This window comes from Lissotriton vulgaris, chromosome 2_1 (genome assembly GCF_964263255.1).
Source record: "Lissotriton vulgaris chromosome 2_1, aLisVul1.2, whole genome shotgun sequence".
NCBI classification, from domain to species: Eukaryota; Metazoa; Chordata; class Amphibia; order Caudata; family Salamandridae; genus Lissotriton; species Lissotriton vulgaris.
Genome location: NC_141687.1, coordinates 1,944,886,089 through 1,944,913,127, shown reverse-complemented (window position 1 = coordinate 1,944,913,127; position 27,039 = coordinate 1,944,886,089). Strand labels below are relative to the sequence as shown.

The following is a 27,039-nucleotide window of genomic DNA, read 5'->3' as shown; positions in this document are numbered from 1 at the left end:
GCTTGCTTTCCCACCTGGACGGGACCCGGTCTGGTGGTTTGTCCTGGACTCTTCCTGTTGGAACAGGACTAATACTGATTTGCATATGGCAGGTTTCTGTCTAGAGCAGCATAGTGGGCTAGAACAGATTGACTTTAATGTGCACCAAGCAATCACCAGTGACTGAGATTAATTCAAGCAATTAATTTTTCCATCACCTTGTTATTTGATGCCTGGTGTAAAACACACCTAACAGTTAACTCGTTTTTAGGTCTCTTACATTAACATGTAGATTACATAAAACTGCTCTGGGTTAAATGTATTGACCCTCGTGAAGTCTCGTCAAAAAATGCCAGGCCTTCAGGAGGTTAATTAATCCATAACACATCATTTGACCTACCAAAATTATGAGTCGATCACCACTGACACATGCCATGCACCATGTTTCTTTAACACCTTGGCTGCTGTGACTTTTCCCCTCCTGTGCTGAGATTGTATGAATACTATAGTTTCATGACGAGCTCAGCTCGTCATAACCACAGCTCAACTGTGCCTCATAACGAGCTGAGCTCGTCATGAGCAGCGAAGGGGTTAAAAGAATGTTGTTCTCTTCCCATCCGAAAAAAGGAAATATCACAAACTGAATTGGCTTCCACTTTCAATATTATGACTATAACAGTTCAGCTGTTGGCTTATTTATCAGCTATTGATTTAAACTTTGAACAAAGTACTACTGTGGAGAAGTGTGGCTCACTGGTTGGAGGAGGCATATCCTGAAGCAGAGGTCAGACCCGGGACCAGGGTTCAATTCCTGACGCGGCAGGGTCTGAGCCCAAGTGTCCACGGACTCGACAATTCTCACTTCGGTGCCTACTCGAATCATGGGTTCACACTCTGCAACTCTGGGCAATAGCTTGCTAAATCTCCACTACGGCCCCCCCCCCGCGGTGGGATGCCTGGCTTTCACCTTGGGGATGCCCAGTATGGGTTATCTCCCAGGGAAAAGCCAGGACGGGTTCCCAATGCAAGCGCCGAGATGCCCAAGGGTAAGTCGAGCGCTATATAAGAACACACATACATACTGTAAGGTTAAAGGTCTGAGTTAGAGTTTTACGGACGCGGATGGGATATCGTCTCAATCATGACGGATATCCTGTCTCTCTTATTACAAGTACCACATGAGATAATGCACTTGGAAGGAGGCATGTGGGATATCACATTTTTGTGAGGGAATAAACCTTCTGCAAAACTCTAACTTTGTTCCTAAAAATTCATTAGAAAATGGCTCAAAGACAGCATATCGTTTAAAAATGTTGTCTGACATAAATATATTGGCTTAAATAACATTTAGAAAAACATCACTGTTGGGTGTAAATGGTGTTTTAATGTGAATGGAGCGAAGTTATTGCTTAGGATATTTAGGGCACAGTACTTGTGCCAGAAAATATTTAGGCCACAATGATTTGGTACCATGCCTTAGAACACGTGTCAGTTTAGATCTGAAAGATAGATCCGTAGGTGAAATGCTGTAATGAATGAGGGGGCATATTACCAAGCAATAGCGATAATTATCGCTATTGCTTGGTTAGAGACAAAAATATACCGCTGAGCTGCGGCGATTTGTACCGCAAATAAACCTTGGTATTACCAAGGATTATCGCAAATGCGATAAAAATCGCCGCAATGCATGAATATCGCTGAAAAGTCAGCGATATTCATGCATTACCGAGCTAATGCTCTTAGCCATGTTATCCACCTCCCATTGGATAACGTGGCTAAGAACTGCTCAGGGCAGGTGTTAGCTTTTGGAGATATTCACGCTTAGCGCAAATATCTCCAAAAGTTGGTAATAGGAGATAGCGATGTTAGTGACTGTTTTCAGTCACTAACATCTTGGCACGCCCACTTTGCATGTCATTAGTGATAAATATCACTGAAATGCAAAGTGGGGCCCAAGATGGTCGCTATCTCCTACTAGCTGTCGCTAACTGGTGTTAGCGACAGCTAGGTAATAGGGAGATAATTTTATCTCCTCTTTCTTGGTTTTTAAAGCCAAAAAAGCGGAGATAAACCCCCTTGATAATATGCCCCGTTATTCCCTTTCCACTTTTGGGTCAATTATATCACTAACCAAGGTCATGTACTTTGACCTCAGCTGTAAGACTTTTGCGTATGTTGTCTTTTTGTCTGCATAAGCCTGTAATTAAGTGTGAAAGACAGTAAGGACCATTTAAATAAAATGTAAGTTTATCATAGCCAAGTTTTGAGAAGACAACAAAGGTCTTAAACTGTTCGGTCATAAAGTCTGCTGCTGAGAGACTTGTCAATCAAAAAGAGGATCCACTCAAATACAAGTTAAAAGTTTGCGTTTTATGTTAACACATCAGCCACAACCCTGGTAACTGTCACCAGACTTGGCACACTCACTTACATAATTTGATTCTAGAACATGGAGAAGCCAGAATTCTAAGGTGATATGTAGTTCAACCCCTAGAGACAGCTGTAGTAGATTACACTATACTGTTATAAATTGGAGCGCAAATCTTGGGTTTTTGTCAAATGAGACACAATTACATTGTTTTAATTCTGGAAAGGCGGGCCGAGATCGGCGGTAAGGTCATGATTGGTGAGCAGTTAATTTGAGGTCCTTAGGAGGGCGGCTCCATTCTCGAATGGGCTCGCCCAAAGGGAGAGACAAGTGGTCTCTCATAGAACTCCAGGGGCAGGTACAGCCTGTTGGGTACATGGGTGCGGGGGAGACAGTCACGCTTTCTCTCGGCTGTTTGGCCACCCTGCACGTGCACAATGACGCCAGTAAACGGCGCTGAGATGCAAGGGCCCCCTTTAATGGAGTTATTGGAGCTTACGGGATAACCGGGGGCCAAAGTACCCTCACGGTAAGCGGGCCCTCTGCGCATGCGCACTTTGACAGAAGGGCGGGGTTAATAGGGCGTACGGGGTAACTGGGAGGGGGTGTGCACCCACCACGGTAAACGGGCCCTCATGCGAGTGCGCACTTCAACAAGAGGGTGTGATTAATAGGGCGTACGCGGGTAACCGGGGAAGGCGTGTAACCCTGCGGTAAACGGGCCCCCCTGCACATGCGTACTCCTTTCGGGAGGACGTGGTTTAGTGATAAGGATCTGACACCAGTTATTGACCTTGCTGTGGGCCCAAATAGGTACGCAGAAAATAAAGATGGTATAATGGGATTGATATGTTAGTTTTTGGATAGGAAATACCTTGTACTAGAAATATGTTATGGTTAGCCATCTGAATACCTGTATATATCAATTGTAATATTTTCTGCGTAATTGTGTAAATATTGTTTTATTTCAATTTTGATTTATTTTGTATGTTTTAATAAATACGGCCGTGGGTTGAAAGATCCCCCGCCTTCCAAAGAAAGCCCTCTCACGTCCTGTTAATAATGTTATGATGGTTAACGGAAGGGTGGGGGTCCTCCGGCAGTCCCTGGCCATAATCCTTTGTTTGCTCCCTGTCTTCCTTCTTGCTTGATTCCGCTTCTGACTGCACACTGCAGCATTGCTATCGCCATGTAACGTTTTCCCTGCATTAATTCCAGACCGAGTGCAAATACTGTGCTTGGACTTTTTAAATAGGGCTATTTTAATTCAAACTTTCCGACGGGTACAGAAAAAAATACAAATTTCCGGACCAGGAGCTCTGTTGGTTTTTAATTTCGCGATATTTAACTGTAGCTAATGTTGGACTAGGACTAGGGCTTCGTTTTTGAGGGGTGTGAAGATGGAAAACATGGTCGGCCTGTTTCATGGCCTGGCAGAACGGTTTTTATTGTTTACTTACATTACATTGACACAAATATTACCTGTAGCAAGCACAAATGCCTGCAAGTACCAATACTATGCAAAACACATATACAGCTTGACTTTAGTTTACACGCTCAAAACTTCCCCGAATTGCAAATGTGGGACACTGCTTTCGCTACCTAATTCCCTATTGGGGACTACATTTATTTTGGCCAATTTTCTGTCCCAGTCTGAAATATATGTCACATGACACGAGACAGGCAATGCAATCACACCAACAGCTCAAAGATGTATTGACCACAAATCCATTTTCATGGGTGTCTATCGCTTCAGTGAAAAATAGCGGTTTCATTCCAGATCAGCAATGATAGATCCCTCTTTCTATTTTACAGGTCACAGAGGATGTACCTGTTTGCACGAGCTGCATCAGATATTACCATCTCCTATTGCAATCTATATAGAGAACACTACGTTTTGCAGTGTTATTGATAAGACAGCATGAATGACATCAAGTACATTATCCTTATGCATGAAATCAATGAAGGATATCAAAGCGACCCATAGTGTATATCAATGCTCCAACCCCACACATAACTTCTATGATAATAACCTTTTATCTGTGTCCAAGTTAGAGCAAACCTAGGTTCTGCCCCACCAGACTTGTGGTTTCCTGATTTTCTGGCTATATATTTAATAGGGTAAAGGACTCTGTTTACACTAGTGTATTCGCAGGTGGTTCTGCTGGCATAAAGTCTTGACCCAGCACACCGTCCGCCAGTGGGCTACCAGTGTACAGTGAAAGTTACTTCAATCTACAGAGGCCAGGGTGACTGTTACTCATTTTCCCAACCCGGATAGGGAAAATGTACAGTGCCCTCACACAAAAGTGGAAGAGGTGTGGTGCAGCAGCCAGGGTGCCTGACTCCGGACTACAGGGTTAACGGTTCAATCCCTCGTGCTGGCAGCAGGTTAGCCCAGCACCATGTGACTCTTCCCGAGGGCCTCAGCACCGGGACACCACTTTGGAGGTAGCTGTGCGCTTTACAAATACTGGTATTTCATTTCACAAAGGAAATTACCCTGTATATCAGGGTTATTGTTTTTTGTTTGTTAAAATCAAACTCTCAGGTGGGAAATGATTATTGTCTTCAGTGGGGGTACTACAGTGGCAGCCTTACTGAAGGCTTAGAAGTGTTTGCCAAGCAGAGAGGGAAGTCTACATTTATCAGGCCGCCCTTCCCAACAGGAGCAGATTCCATAAATATGAAGACAACATCAAAGTGCTCGATTGAAATACGTAAATTAATCTCATTCGCTGGTTACTACTCCAGGTAATCTCAATACCATTGTTTATCAGCTGGTCAGTGTGGTTACAGAAAAGGAATAACCACATGCAAATTTGCCTTGGCCCTGATAGCAATAATGCAGTCTAGCCGCAACTGCTACGCCACATCCCTGCTAAATAGCAACACAAACAACCTCAGCCATGTTTTAGCCTTGTTAGTGGTTATATGTGAGATGTAGCTTGAGACTGTCTGGCACAGCAAGATAGAAAGCCACATCATAGCTGTGCTATGCTTCCTGTAGACTATTGTCCAACCCAGTTCAGTGAGTAACCTTAAAGGATCCATACTCAAAGTTCTGTAGATCCGTTTGCTATTAGATTTAAACTGCACCACACTTATGAGGCCAAAAGCTGAACTAAATCTGTTGTTGCTTGTCTTAGCAAGATCGATGGGACATGTCCTAGTGGATTACCGCTGGATCACTAGTAGTTCAGCTAACTTGCAAACGATTAACCTCTGTTTTAAGAGGTAGAGTGACCAAAAAGTGTGGACAAGGAAATAGCTTGCAGTAGTTATCAGAAGCTGAAGTGCATTGTGTTCTATATATTCAAGTATAAATGGATCAAAATAGTATGAGAAAACACACATAAGATTGGCACTGTTTAATTCTGTTTATCGTGTTTGGAAAATTATTATATTTGTTGCTGTAAGATTTGAACACTCTAGGTCTAGCCACAAAGCTTTTATGGTGAGTAGTTGTGTCTTACTCTTTATTTGGGAAGGGTTTACTTCTGAATTTCCAAAGGTAAGTTATAATTATTTATGGGAAAACGTTTTGTGAATCTGGCCCTCTGACACTGGATTTCTGGATAGCATCTAAACATAGTCAATGCATGTAAACGAGAAAAGTAGCTAGTACCTGCTATTTTCCAATGTATTGTAATTTTTAAATATGCCTTTAAATGACCTATCACCAAAGAAGAAAACTGGTCTCTAAGAAAGTCATGTAATCTTTGTCTTGAATTTTCAATTTCAAATACACATATTCACATTCTAGATTATTATTGAATGTGTCAGATGTAGCTACTTACTAATAAACTGCATGGCTCTCCCAGTTGTGTATCTTGTTTACTTATTTTACTCTTTACAGAACAGTTTTATAAGAACACTGATCTAAGAGGGTGGATCCTTCTCAATCTGGCGTATCCATTCATAAAAGCTGCATCACTTTTCTGCCCACTAATAACTAGGAAATCCAAAAATGACACCTTGCAAATTATGAATGTTGTTTCCTTGAGTTATAAATAAGTAATCATTTGAGTTCAAGTCTTTACAAAAATAAATGTTCTAGCAGCTAGTTGGTCCAAAAATCTCCCATTTAAATGAATTAATACTATTCCAAAAAAGATTACTAAAGAAGTAAGCAGAAAGATGTACCAGGATATTGTTTATCATTGAATTACTGTATTTCACAACATATTTACTTGGTAGAAATAATGTTGCATGTTCAAATAATCAAATACTCACGTAGGTTCAAGATCCCACGTTATAGAATTGTAGAATTATGAAAGAAGACATGAACATTGGTGTGTATATTTTATTTGTCAATCCAAGCATGGTTAAAATATGCCCTTTGCAAAACATTAACTGGCCAGTTGACAGTACATTCGGTTTTAGACCACCTATACTACTTGCTAAATGTCAAGATTATGGGTGATGTTTATTTTCTTTTATTCTGTTAAGTTAAATGTTCTCCTCTAGACCATATAGAGCTTACTGGGCTAATTGCTCTACTGTTAAAAGTCGTATTTGTGTCTGGTCTGTAAAAACTCAAAGGTTTATTTAGGGTTTGTTCTTTATTGTAATTTGCAATATAACATGACCAATCATGTCTCAGTATTTCATCTTAATACAGTGATTCCTGCTTACTCCAAAAATAAATGCTTCATTCCATTGCCTTAGTAGATTATATATATTATTGTTATAGATATTTTGCACATGGGCTTGTATTTACTGAAACAACCTCTCCTTTTGGATGAAATGATCTACTATGAAAGGAAGAAGTGGCAAATATGGGGCCTGGAACTGTGAAGAGGGTTAACGTTATATTTACTCCATATACGGTTTTCTCATTAAGTGTTCTTTCACATTTTTATGTTAAGAGAAATAAACTATTTTAACCCAGCTCTCCTGGATAAAGGGCAGTTAAATAATCTTTAAACCACAATTCATTGCTGGCTTGTGGTTTTGGTTTTACGTTACACTTGGAAAAGCACACTGTCTCCGGTGGTTCAATATTTCTGTCTAGTGAGACTCTAATGCCCAATGTATATTAGTCAAAAGTGATGCACAGTGTGGGATGGTAATGGTGAAAATTCCCATCCAGAAACCTATTACCACCCAGGAATATGTGAGGTGGAGGAATTCAATTGCATTGAGTCTCACACCTAACAAGCACTGCATTTTCTTTTGCAGTTACAGTGCCAGCATGGGAAGATAGAGAGGTAGCCTGCCCATTTTTTCGACTCTGTCTCACCGATATTCCAGGGGGCCAGTTCAATTCACTGACTGGTGTCTTTTCCAGTGGAGAACTTGGAGGAAATTGATTACACAGGCAGAAGAATAGACTTTTTGGTCAATTTACCCACCTGAATGAAGGGTAATTGTTTTGGTAATTACCATACTGCCTGCATACTTTCTTTGGCTATTCCCACTCTGCCTGCATACTCCTGACCACATGGAAAAGGTATAGCTCGCATTTCCTTTAAAGGAGGTCACGATGTTTATACCCTCTCCACAGTTTATGTAGCTTATTTTCTATTTACATTTTGACATTAAATTCTGTATTTACAAATGAGACTCTTCAAAGAACAGGGAATCAATGTAGTCAATGTATGTTCTGAGTTCTGAACTTTCCACCACTGCATCAGAGGGATGGTATCTTTTTTCTAACTTGAGCACAATAGATCATCTTTGCCCTTTCGTCTTCTAAGGGGTTGGTACCCTCTGTTCTTCCGTTAAGTCTGAGTAAAGTCGCATCCTGGATGCAAAACAACTTGCTCAAACTAAACGGGGACAAGACTGAAGTCATGATATTAGCGAAAAAGCATGACCTCTGTGGACCTCAACTAAGGCCCCCTTTGTAATGGAATTTTAAATGCAAGTACATCTTGTTCGCAATCTGGGCTTCCTCGTTGACAAACATCTATTGATGATACAACAAGTCACCAAGGTTTTCCGCCAGGTCCCGGGGGCATGCACATTTTTTAAATGAAGGAGGGCGCACAGGACCTCTCTCTTGATGCTGTTTTAAGCACCGTGGGCCACCACCTCTTCAGGACTTTTATAACATAATAGACGGAGGGCTGTGTGAAACCCCCTCTTTGAGCACCGGGGATCAACTCCTTCCCTGAGCTTTATTTTAAATTAGGAAGGGAGAGGTACAGAACCCCCTCATGGGGCGGGTTCAAGCACCCCAGGGACCTCCACCTCCCCCAGGCTAAATTAAAAGCAATGAGGGGCAACATGGACCTCCCCAGGCCCTGGAGACTACCACCTCCCCGGGCCCTATAATATAATTGAAAGAGCGAGGGGGCCTTTAATGGCCCTGGGAACGTCCCGCCCTAGGGATGGCTCCTATTATGTTCCGGGGTACCCACCCCCAGGACATAGCTGTTTGTCATGGCTTGGTGGGTGCTTTGACAGCCTCTGCCAAGTCACAGCAAACACTCCCCTTCCAGCAAGCAAAAGCTGAGAAAAAGTTCTAGCTTGCTGGAAGCATATGTTTCGTCTGCTTCCCTGCCCGCTGTTAATCAGGCAAGGAAATGAATGAAAGGATAGCTCTTGCATGGAGGGAGCTGCTTTTCAGCAGCTTCCTCCTTGCAGGAGCAATGCCGGCTGGAAGGTTACATGGCCCCGCTCCCTGACTAGAAAAAGGCCAGGCCTCAGGAAATGGGGCCTCTGGAGATGGCACCACCCCACAGAGGGGGCTGTGCAGCCCCCTCCCCTTCTAATAATTGGACATGCTACCCTGCCCACTTTAGTAGTATGCATATGTCTTTCTGCATTTTGTCAGGATGAAGTAAAGCTTACCGAGAGGCCCCACTGTGCTTTTGTTGCTGAATTTGGTACCACTTTCTTAATGCTCAGGAAGATGAGGACCTCTCTACAAAACAAAGAAGCACTTATGTCATGTAGATAAGAGGAAGGACCCTGGTTTGGTGGAGATTTACTTCTTTGTAGTGCAATTGGCCTCCTATAGGAAGATTCATGTCATCAAAGAATTCTGGAGAAAGACGAATGAGGAACAATCCCATTCCCAAAAGCACATAAGGTCGTTGGAGACATTTCATTGTGGTCCATTATGTAGCTGTAGTGCAGAGTGCACACTGGAAATTTACCCAACGAGGTAACACTCACTAACTAACCAGTAGAAACTACTTCAGTTAGGTAGGCATTTTGTACAAAACTGTAGACTCTTGTAGGATAAAAGGGAAGGTGTGGTTCCTTTGTGACTGGGTCACTCACACAGCTACTGATACACACACACACACACAAAGACACTTAGACACCCAATACACACTCAGGCATTCACATACCCACTCAGACACTCAATTGGATACTCATGCACCCACTCACAGACCCATACAGACACTCACAAACCCATGTAGACATTCATGCACCCACTCACAGACCCACTCGGACACTCATGCACCCACTCACAGATGCATACAGGCACTCATAAACCCATAGACATTCATCCACCTATTCACAGACCCACTCGGACACTTATGCACCCACTCACAGACACATACAGTCACTGACACAGCCACTCACAGACCCACTCAGAGACTCAAACACCCACTTACAGACACACTGAGAGACTGATACTCCCACTCACAGATCTACTCAGACACTCATGCACTCACTCACAGACTGACTCATGCACTCATGGAGGCATTCAAAAACCCACTCAGGCACTTTCACACCCACTCACAGATCAACTGAGACACTCACTCAGATGCTCATGCACCCACTCAGACACTCAGTCAGACACCCACACACACACTAATTCACACACCCTCTCAGACACTCACATACCCACTGGGATGCTCACACACTCACTCACACACCCACTCTCAAAAGTTACAGGTTATACTTAGAAAATAAGTTTTGAAAAACTTAGAAATTCACATAAAAAACAAAGGTTACAGGGGTGTTATGGTTAGGAAATAGGTTTAAAAAACCTAAGAAATTCACTGAAAAAAGCAAAGGTTACAGGGATGTTATAATTATGAAATAGCATTTTTTAAACACCTTAGAAATGCAATGACAAATATAAAGGTTACAGGGACGTTATAGTTAGGTTCACAGTTCACTTGTACAAAATCACAAAAATTCAGCAGTTATAGTTACCTGAGCTTACTATAACTAATAGCCCCACAATGATGAAATCACTGATGCTATCTTAAATTACATCCCTGATGACATTATTGATGACATTATCCACAGAAACACCATCACACCCACTCACGCCCCTATATATCCTCTCATACACCCACTTGCAACTCCACACAATCAATAATATATTCATTGGCAGACCCATACAAGTACATACACAACTACTCACTGATCCATAGAGCCACTCACACACCCACTCACTCATCTATACAGGCACTCACTCATACCCATTTACTCACTCAGCCACTTAAATAGGCACACACTCACCCAAACAGCTACTCACACTTCCACGTATTCACTTATACAGCCTCTCACACACTCACTCACTGAACAATACAGCCTCTAAACATAGCCACTCTCTCACCCATACAAGCACTCAGACAAACTCACTCACACACCTACACAATCACTTACATACCCATTCACACATTCATACAAGAACTCCCAAATCTTCTCACTCACCCATACAGCCATTCACACAGAGACACATTCACCAATACAGCCATTCACACCAACTCACTTACTCAAACAGCCACTCACTCCCCCATACAGCCATTTACAGACCTAATCACTCACTCATACAGCCATTCAGGCACCCATACAGTCACTCACACACCCACTCACCTACCTATACAGTCACCTACTCATTCACTCATACTGCCACTGACACACCCACCCACTCACTATTACAGCCACTTACTCACCCACACAACTACTTCCACACCCACTTACACACATATATAGCCACTCACACACTCACCTATACAACTACTCAGACACCCATTCACACATGAATACATACAGCCACTCACATAATATATGTTAGAAATAGTATCACTCATTAGTTGTACACCTAGTATACTAATTTAACTTTTGTAGTAGCTTATTATAGAAATGTAATAATCATAAACTCTTAGAAAAATGTACACTCGCTGAAATATGTGATCAGTGATGTCATCAGTGATGTAATTTGAGATGTCATCAGTGATGTCACTGACCACGTCATGAGTGATGTAATAAGTGAGGTCATAAGCAGTGTATTTTAGGGGTGTAAGTTATAGTTGGCTCCAGTAACTATAACTGCTAAACTTCTCTGGTTTTGTATGAGTGAAATGTAAGCCTAACTATAACGTCCCTGTAAACTTTGTTTTCTCTGTGAATATATGTATATATATTAAACCTAGAGCCTCTGATTGTAAAGGCATTTGTTTTTGTTCTTAATAATTTTGCCATCATTTGAAAAACCTGGACAAAACATTCCAAAAGTAGTAGGTCCAAGATGAAATCCTCAGTGCAGGTTTCAGGCAGATAATTCAGGCCAAGGCTAAAAAGGGGTATCCCGACAGTGCCGTTTGCCATTTTAAAGGATTCTTTGCACTTTGATACAGAAATAAACGACTGAATGGAATTACACCAAACTTGGCATATAAGAAGAACTTTACTCAAGGAAGTGCCTTTGCTAGGTTTGGTGTAAATCCCTTTAGTAGCTGTTGAAAAATTAGTATTTAAATAGTGTTCTAGTCTGGGCATGAAGATATGGGGACAATAACTTTATAGATTTTCCCCGGCTTCACAAATCTATGGAGTTTTCACAAATCCCAAAAAAAATTAAAGGTATACCATTGGATGATGAAGCTTTTAAACCTATCATGTATTTTGGAATCGTAAATCCGCCAAGCTCTGATAGGCTTGTCATCCCAGAAAACATTCTGCTGCAGCCACTAATATCTTGGATAAACCTGAGTCCCCTCTGGGGGCCTTTGGGTTTCACAATTTACAAATCCAGCATAGGATTCACAAATCCTGTGAATGAAAACAAAACTTCAGCCAACTGCTGTTGCACTTGGCCAATAGTCACATAAGGGGATTGGCCGCAGGTGGTGAAATGGGAGCATGGCCAGGCTGCAGGCCAGGGTAGACTCTGTGGCTAACCCTAGCTGCACGTGGCTGAAGGTTGTTCTCTGTGGGTTTGGCTGCTTGCAGCTGCTTGGTTGCAGGGCCTGGCAGTAGGCCAAGCTCTGCATCCAACCCCTTTTGTGCATCTCCAAAGTTCATGCAAAAAGGTATTGGTCACCAGCAATGGGGGCTTGCAGCCAACGATGGGTTGGGCTCTGCCAGTAACCCCTGCTATGCAGGGCCAATGACCGATTGCCCAGCAGGGGTTGACTGTATATTGCAGGTTGGGTGTGTTGTTGGGAGCAGGGCATAACTGCAGAACATGCCCTGTATCCAACCCTCATTGCACACACTAAAGACGTGGACAGCAGGTGTTAGGTGTAATGATCAATTGCAAATTGTAGATTATATAAAAAAAGCCCGAAAATGGATTCACTGGAAAGTGTGAAAGTAAACTTAGGGTTAGCTTTGATTGTTGGGAAAATCACAGTTAAATTGCAATTATAGTTAAAAACCATTGAGATTTACAAGTTGTTGTTATGCAAACTTGCTATAACAGGTGTCAGCTCATTCACTGTTTGATATTTCATATGACGGTACTCAGGACATTTTTAATGACAGTATTGTTAACAATGACATCTCAAATGACATCATTAATGTCATCACAGTTGACATCACCTCTGACAGAGTTGTTGACATGTTGGCATTAATTATACAGCAAACACCCAAAAAAGTGTCTACAGACATTTGCTGCAGGTATGGACTGTCTGCAGCCAAAAGCCATTGTGCACGGCCAAGTGACCAAGGCCAAAGGCCCAGTGCACATCAGAAGTTGGCCTTGTATGGTAGGTTGGGTGGAGGGTTGGACACAAGACCTAACCATAGGCCAGGCTCTGCATCCAACCCCCACTGCGTACAGTCATGACCTGTATGATATAAAAACAGCCAAGAAAATCACTGGAAAAGTTTAGAAAACACAAAAACCACTTTTAAAATGCAGGTGTGGTTACAAAATTAAACCTAAAAAACACTAAGATTCACCAGTACCAGCTATGTAATCTAACCATAACTCGTACCACTGTCATGCACTTCTAATGACCTTACATATGACTTCACTCATAACATGTCAAATGACATTATTGAAGACATTGACTAAGATCCACATCACCAGAAAGGCTTTTTACCTATTTTCTTAAGAACCTTTTTTATCCAAACTACCCAAAAAATTGATACCTAATTAATGAAATGGTCTCGTACTGTTAACTAATCTAAGTAAAACAAAATAAGCACTGATTTCTATGGTGACTTGAAGCTGTCTATTCAGAGACAATTTTGATCAACTCTATACCTAAGCAACATTCAATGTTTATAGTCTTTATTCTAGAAATTCTGTAACCACTTAAGATTATTATATTTTCTAAACTGCGTATTTGGATATAATTTTCAGACACAACAGTAATGAAAAGGAAAAGACTATTCTGTGATTTCAAATAAAATAAATAGTGCATATCAAAACCACACCTGTACAAAATTAACAATCGTGAGCTACTGTTCTCAAATGCCTCGACCAATTCACACTATATAAAAGCATGGATATTTTTAACTTTAACATCTTATTGTCTCTGACATGCATGAAAAAGTATTCAACATATTTTGCTTCCCTGTGCCAATATTTCAAACATCTCACTAATCCATGTCAAACTTAGCATACAGGAGGGAACCGAAATACAGGTCTGTTTGATGAAAAATGTTTCATAAAGAATAATTCAACTGCAGAAAAGTTAAAACTGCCTAAATAAATACCTAGCATAGTTATACCATATAACCTTTAAAACCTAGCTGCTTTTCCTAGTGAAGTCTAAATGCATTGATGTAATTCTTATGTTACCGCTGATGTCCCATGTAATGCCTTGTGAGGAGTCATTGAAGAGTAACTTTTGGATATCCTATGTGAATTTGTGTGATAGCATTTTGAGGAGGAGCATTTGATAATATGATGCAAATATGCAAGGCAGTACCAGGAGAACTTCAACATTGTTTATATAAATATTTCTGCCTAGTAACTAATCTTATTAAATTAGCACCGGCCCATAGGAACAAAAACATTCTGATGCATAAAGCTCTTCTAAGATCCACTGTTGATTTGTTAAAACTGTGGCAGTATCGTATCCTAAAGGGTGAAAACAATGTTGAAGAAATGAAACACTCAAGAATGCTACATTTGATACCCATGTGTTGATACTGATGAAGGAAGGTAGAAGGCCTTTAAATGTCACTGCTCTACCTGTCTGACTCAGCAGCATAACTGAAGGAAATTGATGGTGTTGTGTGCTGATCCTGGCAATGGTCTTTGAAATAGTGTGTATGATTTAGTGATCCATAGCTGTCTTCAGACTAATGTGGGATGGTGAATGTATTTGAATCATTGTTCTTGGATTCTTCTGATCATTTCTCAGAGCTGAATGAATTCATTCATCCATTAAGGCATGAATGAATGACTCATTGCATTCCATATTCCACAACAGTCTATATACCTGAGACCTAGCCACGATTGTATTTTCTGTCACAGAGATTGTCTTACTGTCAAAATGACCTTATTTACACCTACTATAAATTCACATTTGGAGACCTGGCAGGAAAAATGCATTTTTTACTATGAAAATCCCTGCCACAAGGGCATAGTCATCTGCTGCAGTAAATTCAACTCATTGAGTGGAAAATGGGCATTCCAAGGTGCACTATTCCTGAAAAAATTGGGAATGCTCACAAATATGTACCTTTGTAGGTAATCCTAGAATAGTTTCTGACTCCTTTTTACCCTGCAAACGGTTTGAACGTTCCTTCCGGTTTGTGAAGGGGAATGATTTGCCAGGGTTGTAGGAGAAGAACTTTCTCTATAGGGATAATTGTTTCCCCAAAGCAAAACAAATTTTGTTTTTTTCATAGGGGACTCCATTTCTCCTGTTCAAACTTACACACTATGTGGAAATCTGCAGAGCTGAAAAAGAAGCACTCATTAATTGTTACATGATAGTTTCAGACTTATCTACAACTGAATTCTCACGCTGTAAAGAATACCAAATGGAGAACATCAGAGAAGATTCTACTTAACTAATCAAACTCTCTTGACGCTCACTATTGGTCCCAGCTGGAAGTGTCTGCAATGTGTACGAAGGTTCTGTTGAATACTGTGCCATTATTAAGAATCACCTGGAGAAGACCATACGGGCATGCACCTATCCCACTGTTTATGGTAATACAGTCTACTGGGCAAGGGCAGCACATGTTTACTCCTCTTTGTTCACCCTGAAACCTATTGAGTCATAATCTGCTGATCATATTCAAATGTTCAAAAGTTTACATGGATGGATGGATGGGTTCGATTTCTCTATACTATCTAACAGAAATTGTGATTCTGGCAGATATTATAGAGGGCTATCAGGACAATTTAGAATCCATTTGTTGCCTGTGTAGATTTACACAAGCACAAGAATGTGTATATTTTGCCAGGCATATTGGTCTTTTAATCCTCTGTTATCTGCTGCTAAATGCAGCAGCTTCTTGCCTCAGCCTTTAGTCTTGTCCCCAAACCATAATCCCAACGTCAAGAAACCCTGGCTGAACCAACACTTTCTATTTATCATTAGCACATCATTTAACATTGTTTGGGCCTACAATACAGCAGACTTGAAATAAGAAATCCGGCAGCGAAACATATGATTAGCAATGTATGTTCAAAGCTTCCAACATATACAGCAACAACCTAATCTCTTCTTAGAGGCGCAATTGCATTTACCCATGGAACTTGTGCTACAAGTATTTCATGTTTAGGGATCATGAAGGAGACGTGAGGGTGGTGGGGGGTGGGGTGTCATGCTAGCATTGAAAAAGTGGCTGTGGTCTTTACGGGGCATATTACCAACAACTAGCGATAATTTTTGTCTCTAACTTGTTTAGAGACAAAAATTATCGCCGCACATCGGCGATTTTTATCGCAGATAAACCTTGCTATTAGCAAGGTTTATCGCAAATGCGATAAAAAACGGCCGCAATGCATGAATATCGCTGAAAAGTCAGCGATATTCATGCATTATCGAGGAAATGCTCTTAGCCATGTTATCCACCTCCCATTGGATAACATGGCTAAGAACTGCTCAGGGCAGGTGTTAGCTTTTGGAGATATTCGTGCTTAGCGCGAATATCTCCAAAAGTTGGTAATAGGAGATAGCGATGTTAGCTACTGTTTCCAGTCGCTAAAATCTTGGCACGCCCACTTTGCATCTCATTAGTGATAAATATCACTGACATGCAAAGAGGGGCCCAAGATGGTCGCTATCTCCTTTTAGCTGTCACTAACTGGTGTTAGCGACAGCTTGGTAATAGGGAGATAATTTTATCTCCGCTTTCTTGGCTTTTAAAGCCAAAAAAGCGGAGATAAACCCCCTTGATAATATGCCCCTACATTTTTTATCCTGGCCTCCTTTGCCTTAAACACTGAAGACCAATGAGGCCGCTGAAGGTTGCTTTGTGTATTTGTTCAGAGATAAGCACCTCTGCTCTCAAGTAGGGTGGAAGTGACAATAGTGAGATATTTCCACGAATCATTATAGGCTACCAGTCTGATGTTCTATCTGGGATTCAGCTGAACATTGCCACATGATTTGGTGGAAGTGTTCTGGTAGAAAGTCTATTACCACACTTCATTTTGAGCGCATGTACTATGTGAAAATCACATATTATAATAATTACAGAGACTTCCATGGGAAAATAATAATAATGTGCCAATCTGGAATTACAATGTGATTTGCAGAAGTTGATTATCAATAGGGCAGCACTTACCACTTAAAGAAAATAGCATATTGAGCAGTTAAGGTTAGTTTATATTGACAAATAGAGGTTTAAGATTGTTTTCCAAATATTAAAAAGCAAGAGAATATCATTAATAGCACGGTATCATGTGAAAGTAAATGTAAAATAGATCCTATAGTTATTACACTACTCTTCCATACTTCACCCTCTTATGCCTATTATATGCCCTTATGAGAACATGTAAGACAACTTTTACAGCGCCAAACAGGAAAACAGAGGAAGGGTACCTCGAATATAGCGCTGTGCCTCTGTAAATGTGAGGGGACACTAGTGAAACTGTACTGTACATGTACAGCAGCACCGTTTTACAATAATTAAATATAGGTTATACGTGAACAACAGGGGCCATATACTGCACTTCATTCCTTCGTCCATGCCAAACGTGTATTAGATGCATTGCTGCCTATTAAAAAATGATTTCAAAACTGCTCTTTTCTTTCACTTTACAATATCGCTCTCCATGTCTCCCAACTTTAAAATGTGTCTAGGTAAAAGACAGCGTGAAGAGAATCACGGAACGTTTCGTGCTCCCCACGACTGAAACTCATGACTGAAATCCATCTATTCATGGGCTCAACAAAAAGGTTCTTTTAGCAGCACTGTGAGCCCATTCAGAGAGCTGGTGGTAGCGAGGCACACACACTTTCTCTATCCTATGCATACACTGAGAGGCTGTTCTGCCTCGCACAAGTCGGCTCTGACTGTTTAAAAGTAAACTTTCAAGGTTTCCGTTGTTGCACTGGGCCCAGGTTTTTTTTTCTACTTTTATAACGGTTCCCTCTCTTGCTCCCTCCCTCTTCCTCGCCCTCTCTCTTCTTTCAGTCTCCCTCTCTCACTTTTAAACAGCCTTTAATTTTCTTGGCTGCCCTCGGTGGAGTGCTGGCAGTCTGTCTGTGGTCCGGGTCCTGTCATGAACGCGGCTTTTGTTGCCGCTGGGAAGTTGGCTGTGAGCGGCACAGAGGCTGGTCTGTTTGGCACCGGGAGGGGAGGTGGCGACGGGAGCCGGCTTGGCGTCATCCTGCGGTGGCAGGGCCCTTCGCTCAAACACAGCAACCGAAAGGGGCACCCGAAGCGTGTGTTGGGGTGGGACGGGGAGGGAAGAGTGAAGTGCGAAGAGTGGGCGGACGTGTTCACCCCTTCACCGCTACAGCCGCGAAGGACACATACACTGCCCCCATGCTTCAGCAAAGCAGCGGGCTCTTCTGAAGAGGTGCCCGTGAATAGAGGGCAAAACACAAAAACCTCTGCACACATACCTGGGAAACAATAGCCATGTTTTGTTTTAAAGTCCATTAGAGTGAAAGGATTTTAGATAACCCGTCATGCCATTACACTACCTACTTGGGTAGCCTATACCGCAAACGGAATTGCTTCTTGTCACTTTCTCTAAAGCCCAATTCAGGAATGATCTTTTTAAGCGACCAAAAGCAAGGGAGAGTGCTATGGAAAGATAATAAACGCAGTAAAAGGTGGGTCTAAAAGGTAAAATGCAGAGTGAGGGCTTCCCAACACCTAAATCGTATCTTTGCAGCAAGAACTCAACCCACTCGCCTATCTACTCTTTACTGTGCCTGCATTTCTGGAGCACTCGCCTACCCCCATCTTAATAAATTGCATTTGTGTTACTGTCGCTCAGGTTTCCATACCCTTTTACTTATGCGGGGGTGGTGGTGGGGAGGGGGGCGGTAGGGGGGGAGGTTAGAGGTGAACATTACACACCTGGCAATCTGTCCATATTTAGCCTATTTGGGGCCTTTGTAGTTATTGTCCCCTGTATTCTTTGATTGGGCATTCAGTAAATGCTTCTGAACATATTTAATGTTACAATGCTATGTTTAAGCATGCCGCCCCCTACCGGACGGAAGTCACATTCATACCACACCTCTGTGTGCTATTCCTTTTATTTCCTAGGAGTTCCAAGCTCATGCTGTTCCTGGGAGGCAACTTTCCATCCATGTTTCCTGTGTTCACTTTTCCTCCTTTCCTTTGGTGATGAAGGCTTCCTTTCTTTCAACGTCTTCTGAGCGCTGCCCTTACACCTATCTAGTGTACAGTGACTTCATTTTTATGCTTCGCACAGGCCTCCTTTATACTTAGGCGTCCTAGAACAGGAACATGCTGCTCTTGTGTGGTTAGCAACAGGAACCATTCAAAGTGAACAGATGTGGTCCTGCTAATGGCCATTACTCGGTCTTGTGACCAATGGTGGAGAACTGTTCTTCAATTGATTGAGCATTGGTGTACCCACCTAAGCCAGCGTTTCCACTGAAAGTTTGGTGGAACTATGCTCAAAACATGCGTCAACACTTGCATCACTTTTGAGCCTGGCACTAAGACCAACAGACGTTCACTAGTGTTGTATTCCTATACCAATAATGATCTAATGTCTGCCAAGAAGAGTTGTCATGGCCCCTTCTCTGCTGGGTCCTTCTGGCAAGAGCCCTAGATGTGTTAATTAATGCTGGCTCTGTGACTTAACTAGGTAAAGCGCTTCGTGAAGCATCTAGACCACCTTCTGATGCTGGACAAGGTGAGGTAGCAGCTCATCTTTCTAAGACCGTTTAAATGAAAAAAACCTGTCCCCACAATAATAAGATTGTTTTGTGCTGCTTGACTGGCTTTAGAGCCCTGAAAAGCGTTCCCTTCATTTTAAAACAGCGTAGCAATATGTCTATTCTCTTTCATTATTAAAATATTGTCACAAAATGCAAATACATAAATACAGAGTGAGGAGAGGTCACTGATCTCTTGGAGGGACTGTTGCTAAGCGACTTGGGACCACACTTACATGCATGGCACAAATAAGGTCAGACACTTATAGCTGTGTTTGGCTTGGAAGTTTGTGAAGACTGTGATTGCATGTTTCTATATATTTTGATTGTACTTGTGAAAGTTCAATAAAAAAATTCGAATTTATTGCGAGGTGCTGCCACTGGGAATGTCACCCTTGTTGTTCCCTTACTGTAGCGATGTCCCAGTGACCCTGCTATGTGCAATACATAGAAAGTATTTATTTGATGTGACTTCCAGCACCAGATGCCTTCTGTCATGGGGAGAGTCAATCAACATTTTGTGCGCCGCAGGGCAAATAGTATGATATACTTTTTGTAAAATTTCACAAACTATGTTGTTTCTTTGTCTGCTTTGTGTCCAGAAAATCTGGAAAAAGTGAGGAAAACTGTTCAACATTTGATCCATAGTGTGAAAAACTGTAGAGAGGATACATTTTCCCCTGAACAGTGTCACAGTATGAGTCAGTGACCCAAGACAGATGTGGACTGGCCTATAAGCACGGCTGCCGATTTCATACCCAGCTGTTGATTCTCAGAGTGGTCCAGCTAGAGTAGATTCAGTCACGTCAGGCTGTGGAAGATTTTGCTTCTCCTGACATGTGACTGACTCTTCCCCAGTCCTCCCAGCCGTTTGGGGCCTCATCCTGCTGGAATTCCCTGCAGACCAGACCACTTTAGGATCATGACACAGACTCACTACATGGTGAGAAAATGAACTCGTGACACGAGTTCTTATTGTATTGGACATACTACCTTGAAAAATCTTACACTGCTGTGCGAGCTAGGAAGCTGCATTTCAGTGCTACATATCACAGTCGTTGACACTGCCTGGAAAACTGAGACATTGGGCTGTTGTAGTGTGCTGACTACTAATTTAAAATAAAAATAAAATATTATTTTACTGTTTCACCAAGGGCTGAGTGCAAATGTGGCTTAGGCACACAAGCTCCTAAGATCACCAAATGTGGCCTTACAATGTCCTAAAAAGCAACAACACATGCAGCCTTAAAATGCACTTTCTGTTATTCTTCTGATCTCACATGTTGCCCTATGTCTGCTCTGAGTGCTGGTCTTTAGTTCTACTCCGGCACATGCAGTTTTGCCTTTACCATTATTAACTTAGGGCTGCGAGTACTAGAATAGAAGGCAAACATTGGACTGAGTGGGTTACTTACACCTTTACAACTCAAATCTCTGCATTATATCTCTGCGTGCAAAAACTTTTGGAAACTCAAATACAAAATCGTAAGGATGGAATTTGAATAACAAGTGTCTGTATGTTAATTTTTTTATATCGGTTCAAGTCCTGGGCTTTTATTTAGAAATAAATCGTTTTAGCCTAGTAAGTTCAATGGAAACTTGAGGCTGCCTCTCAACGCCAGTACTGGGAACATGGTGTCTCTCATCGCACGGATTGAGCTAGCAAACCGAGCTATGTCTCATAAGAAATATAATGTACATATATCAAACATGATGCAGGTAGAAAGCAGATAATCTATATTACATAGGCATTCAGTCAGATAGTGGCAGTAAAATGTGAAGGAATGTTTCACGTGCATAGGTCACTTACTACAGGCTTAGAATGTCTGAGTTGGCGATTGACCAATGCAACCTTAGCAGTTAGAAACTTAATTATCTCCCCTTCCCAGCCCTTTACACTGTCAATGAGGTTACAAGTTCCCATCCACGCCACCAAACAGATGTACATGTCCCCCGCATTGACCATGACAGACACAGTGCATAGGTTATCAGAGGGGGGCTAATGCCCATCACGACTTCCATGGTATAATTAGCCAGTTGTGAAGTGTGAGTCGTTTATGTCCACAGAGCACACTTGCTTAGTCCTGTGGGTCACTGCACAGGAGTATCAGAGCTTGTAAGCCACATAAACTCTTTCCCCCACAGTGCCCGCTCAGATCCTCACTGGAACAGACTACAATGGGGCATTTCAAGATGAAATAAACCCCACCAACGAAGATCCGACTGAGAACCAGTGGAGAGGTATTCACACAAGTCCAAATTCAGCTCACTGCAGCCAAATGGGCATCCGAGCACGCCTCAGTCCAGCTGTATAACAACATGTGGATCTTGGCTGCTCCTTTTATGGACGCAGGGTGCTTCCTTTCCAAGTGAGCCAAAAATCCGCACACTCAGTAGCAGCTCTACTGAGGCTATCACTGTGTAAAGTGCTTCACAGCATGTGCTAACAAATGGTAGAAGCGCCTCGGCTATCAATGAAGCAGTGTGCTTTGCTGGCAGCAGCAATTTGCAATCAGTGATTTGCCAACAGCTGGGCTTCTTTATCTGTAGGTGCACTGTCTTTGCACAGAATGTTTATCGCACCTCAGCATTTGAATTCATCATGTCCATGTTTGTACTATTATACTCGCCACTTCAGGTCAGCACTTTAATGGCAGCAGAAAATACTGAGAGCTCAACACACAACTTGCATTAACCTTATATATCAATACATTGATGTGCATAGTCATTTCACAGATGTTGTGTTGCTATAAACTAAATGGTAGCACCTTGTCAGCTTTTAATGCTCCCTTATTTCTGAAAGCCTCTAGCCTCTCATAAGCTATTACATGCATAGAGATAATGGACAGTTAGCAGAGAAAACGCAACTTCTTGAAAGTAAAAGAAAGAAATTTACCTTTGACAGTTCAGTGCAGTGTTTCAGTAATGTTTGTCCCATACACCTGGCAGAAAACTTAGATTGTCTTCTTTTCAAGAAAAGGGAAAAAATATTGCCACTTCTCTGCTGTATTCTATTTCTTCAGCACCTCCAGATGTTTTCCTGCCTTCTTTTTCCTCCCCAAGTAGAAATCAAAATTCCCTGTGTGGTGGTGTCAGGCTCCTTGAAGGCAGTGGCAGCAGCAGCGGGGTCGAAGTGTTCAGGATGGATGTGTGAAGGAAAAAGAAGGTTTTTTTCAGAATCCCACCAAGGTTACTCCCTTGCCCGAGACTCCTCCTGTCAGTTTCTTTCCATTCCTCATGGAAATGCCCGCAGATTACTAAGTGCCTTGGGCCCTCCCGTAAAGGTGGTCAGCGAGCAGGGGCTACCACTCCAGGAGCAAGGGGGTGGGGGGAAATAGGAGGGCCTGAGGACAGGCTAGTTACACGCTGCTTCCGGGAAAGACAGCCAAGGATTAAAAAACAAGATGCCCGAAAACATAAATACACAAAGGAGACCCCCAGAAGCACAGAGCATGAAGCCCAAACGAGAGTGGAAACAGGGGCTGCTGAAGACGGGCGAGGAGAGTAAAATAAGGCAGCTTCGCATGAGTATTGTTCGAACAGCGCTTATAGTTCACTTTCAGGGTATACATTTGATGTTCATTTCGCAGAAGACTCCAAACGTTCTTGGCCTTGCACTTAAAGGTCCAAATCTATTGCAAAGGATTGAAAACTTTAAACAGGCTTTACCTACTCTAGAGGTCGTACTGTAATCTGGGGGGCAAACCGGAAGCGGAAAGATTCCATCACATCCACACTGCCTCTTCAGTTCGTGCATTGAGCCTGTATTTACAGTGTACAATCACGAAGATGTAGCTTAGGAACGCAAGAACGGGTACCATCACCTTAGCTGGATGAACCCGGCGTTTGAACATCTGTATAGCCGGGCCAATTACCACTGTAAAATCCCCACAGATGTGCCTGCTTCTGGTAGTGTTTTACAGAATAAGTGTTCAAGTGTTTAAAGGAGTGTTACAACCCCCCCCCTCACGCCCCCCAACCCCACACGAGCAGGTATCATCTGACAACTAAACCCCTTACATGCGTCGCACATCTTATATTCCACCTAATACAACAACTAACTGAGAATAAGTTCTGATTTCTAGTGGACCTTATTCAGATGTTTAACACACACACAAGTGGAAAACCCATGACAATGGCAACACTTTATATTAGGCACTGTTTCATAATGTTTTTTCTGTTTTCCTCTATTTATTAACGTGCAATCTTCATCGTAAAACATATGGGTGGCTGTAAAAAAAGCAGTGCTAACAAGATGGTGCAAACCTAGGCAGATTATATATTAATATCTGCATAGACAGAGCTCCTAGCAGTTAAAACTCCTTCCTGAACAGAAGCAACCTGAGCTCTGCAGATCTGGATTAAGTCAATGCCGGTGGTACTTTTGGTAAAGGCATGCTTGCAAAGAATTATACTGTTCAGTCTTTGGCAATGATGATCTCTGAAAATTAATACTCTTAAAAACCACAAAAGCAACGTTAATAATTCGTTATTTCTAACATCACATTTCTGCTGTAGCCTTCATTCATCATACTCCGAGGCCCCTGGCACAGGATTTATGGAGATCTGCATTGCTCTTTGTGTCACCTCATCAGCTCTGTTTTGTTTCTGAGCCATTTATTTTCCGTCGTTTATTTAATTGCCGGGTAACAAATAATAGGGGCGGACTGGAAACGCGCCTTAACTGCTCACTGGAAGCCCCCTTACCAGACCTCACTTTTTTGCCCTTTTTGCCATACCAGCTCAGAGACTGTATTACACATCCTGTTTGCTTGTCCGGCTTATGTACTCCCTAGACGTAGGTGGTTAAAACCTATCTGTCGGGCAATTGGCACCAGACACTCAAGTGAGGCATACCGTATCTTAATAGCAGACACGCGGTCACTGTATGTCTGTGGTGTCTCTAAGTTCTTATCATGGGCTTGGTCCATTAGGGTTAAAAGGCTAGCACTGAATGTTTAATCCTTTTTTAACCAATGGTTAACTTTAACATTTTTAACTGTGTTTTTACTCTATTTGATATTTAAAAGTTTTAAAATGAATGTAATTAACGGTATGTTATAATTTTGTGAAAATGTGATATTATAATGTGAAGCTTTTATGATATGATTTTATCGAAATAAGGCCTTTGAACTATGAACTATGGAAACAAAATCAGCCCTGCGGGAGACCATGACTAGAAGTGGGCCAAAGGGGCGTTGTGAGGACATGGCATCCCACCCACCTTTGAAGGCACCGCCTAGCTGGCAACTCACCAGGGATATACCAGGCTGCTACATTATAATAAATAAGAAGGATGCCAACCAGAGCAAAGCTGGGGGGACAAGATTGGATCAGATCCTCGCTCATCTCATGGGTAAGCATTCCATCCTAAGCAAGAAGTGAACTCACCTTTGTGGAAGGCTCTGCCTTTCATATCGGAAGATGACAATTTTAAGAGTTATATTTAAAATTAAGTGAGGATTTCAAAGAATCTGTATAAATAGTTCATTAGCCCTTTAAAACAATGCTTATTTATTTATTTGCAGTTTTGCGTACCGTAAACCAGACCACCTGTCTATCAGAGCACTTTACATTTGAATTAAATATGATAAATATTGACACAGTGGGGTAGAACGATGTGAAATGCCATTAGAGGGAGGAGAGGATTTTGTCCACTGTAAAGAAGTCTATGGCCCATATTCACGGCATTTTGGCATAGGGTAAAGCAGCAAATCACCTTGTTGCGCTGCCCTATGCCAAAGTGAAAGGGCAGGAATGCAGCGTTTTATTGCAATACGGTGCATTTCTGTCCCTTCTCCCTGCTCTGGCGCCATTGTAGCAGCCTAGCACCGGCGTGAGCACCCTTACACCAGGTTGCAAAGGTGCCTCTGTTGCAGACAGGATTGTTTTTGTGCAGGAAGGCATAACCTCCTGCACAAAAACAATCCTATGAGGTGTTTTCCTCTATGTGTGCTGGAAAATCGAGGACAAATAAAGATATTTCTCCTTGTTACGCCTCACCTCAGGAGGCGTAAGGATTTGCAATTCCACAGGTCTACATGATGGTGTAAATCTGGGGCACTCTCAAAATCCATGGGTGTTGCGATGGGAAAACTGATTGCAACGCCCATAGATAGCCTCATGGACGCAGAGTAAAGAGACGCAGTGATTTGCACTGCGTTGCCTTAGTCAAGATTAATGAGGCCACTCAAATCCAAGAAGGATGGCTTTGAGTGGCTTCATAAATCTGATTCAGAGTCCTGTGTCTCGCATGTACCACTTTACCTGGTGCAAAAGTGATGCAGGACTCTTGTTTTTGATGGACTAGGAAAGTGGGGCAGGAGAAACATAGGTCAAAGAGTCATATTAGGTTAGACAATAGTAGAAGCAAATAGTCTGGTGCCTCCTGAGTATCATTCTTATGTTCTCTATGAATTCTTCCTCAGCTTTGGTAGGCAACCAACTAAGGGGTGTATGAATAGAGGCAAATCAAGACAGGAACAAACAAAGAGAAGAATTTGAGTTATATCTGAAATATTGTGTTATAGAGGTTAGTTCTTAGTTGTTACAGCTGGTGGCATATGGGTCCATATCCTAGGTGGGAGAAAGATTGATTCAGTGTACCGGAAGAGTTGTTTGCTGGGGGTTACTCTGCCTCTTTAGCCCTGAATCCTGGTGGGACCTGTGTCCCAGGATCCTTTGCCTGCCGCCCGCACCTTCCTACTGCCTTTCAGCGCTGTGCCAGACTTGCGCTCTCCCCTGAGGGACTCCATGTCCCAGGGAGCCCCACGCTAATCGCCATCCGACCACAACTGCAGGGGGAGGAGCCACCAGCCGCAGAAAAGCGGTGCAGCCTCCCCGCGGCGCGGGTCCCGGAAGAGTTGTTTGCTGGGGGTTACTCCGCCTCTTTACCCCTGAATCCTGGTGGGACCTGTGTCCCAGGATCCTTTGCCTGCCGCCCGCACCTTCCTACTGCCTTTCAGCGCTGTGGCAGACTTGCGCTCTCCCCTGAGGGACTCCATGTCCCAGGGAGCCCCACGCTAATCGCCATCCGACCACAACTGCAGGGGGAGGAGCCACAAGCCGCAGAAAAGCGGTGCAGCCTCCCCGCGGCGCGGGTCCCGGAAGAGTTGTTTGCTGGGGGTTACTCCGCCTCTTTACCCCTGAATCCTGGTGGGACCTGTGTCCCAGGATCCTTTGTGTGCCGCCCGCCCCTCCCTGATG

General features: G+C 42.5%; 1 protein-coding gene across 2 annotated transcripts in view; it reads right to left on the bottom strand.

The window, feature by feature from the left end:
• Positions 1-23,003, bottom strand: part of ACAN (aggrecan) — a 203,732-nt gene extending 180,729 nt beyond the window's left edge. For both annotated transcript variants that reach the window (XM_086958124.1, XM_086958125.1), the window contains exon 1: positions 22,730-23,003. The gene's annotated coding sequence lies outside the window, so the exon portion shown is untranslated. The remainder of the gene's footprint in view (positions 1-22,729) is intronic.
• Between the last annotated feature and the right edge of the window lie 4,036 nt (positions 23,004-27,039).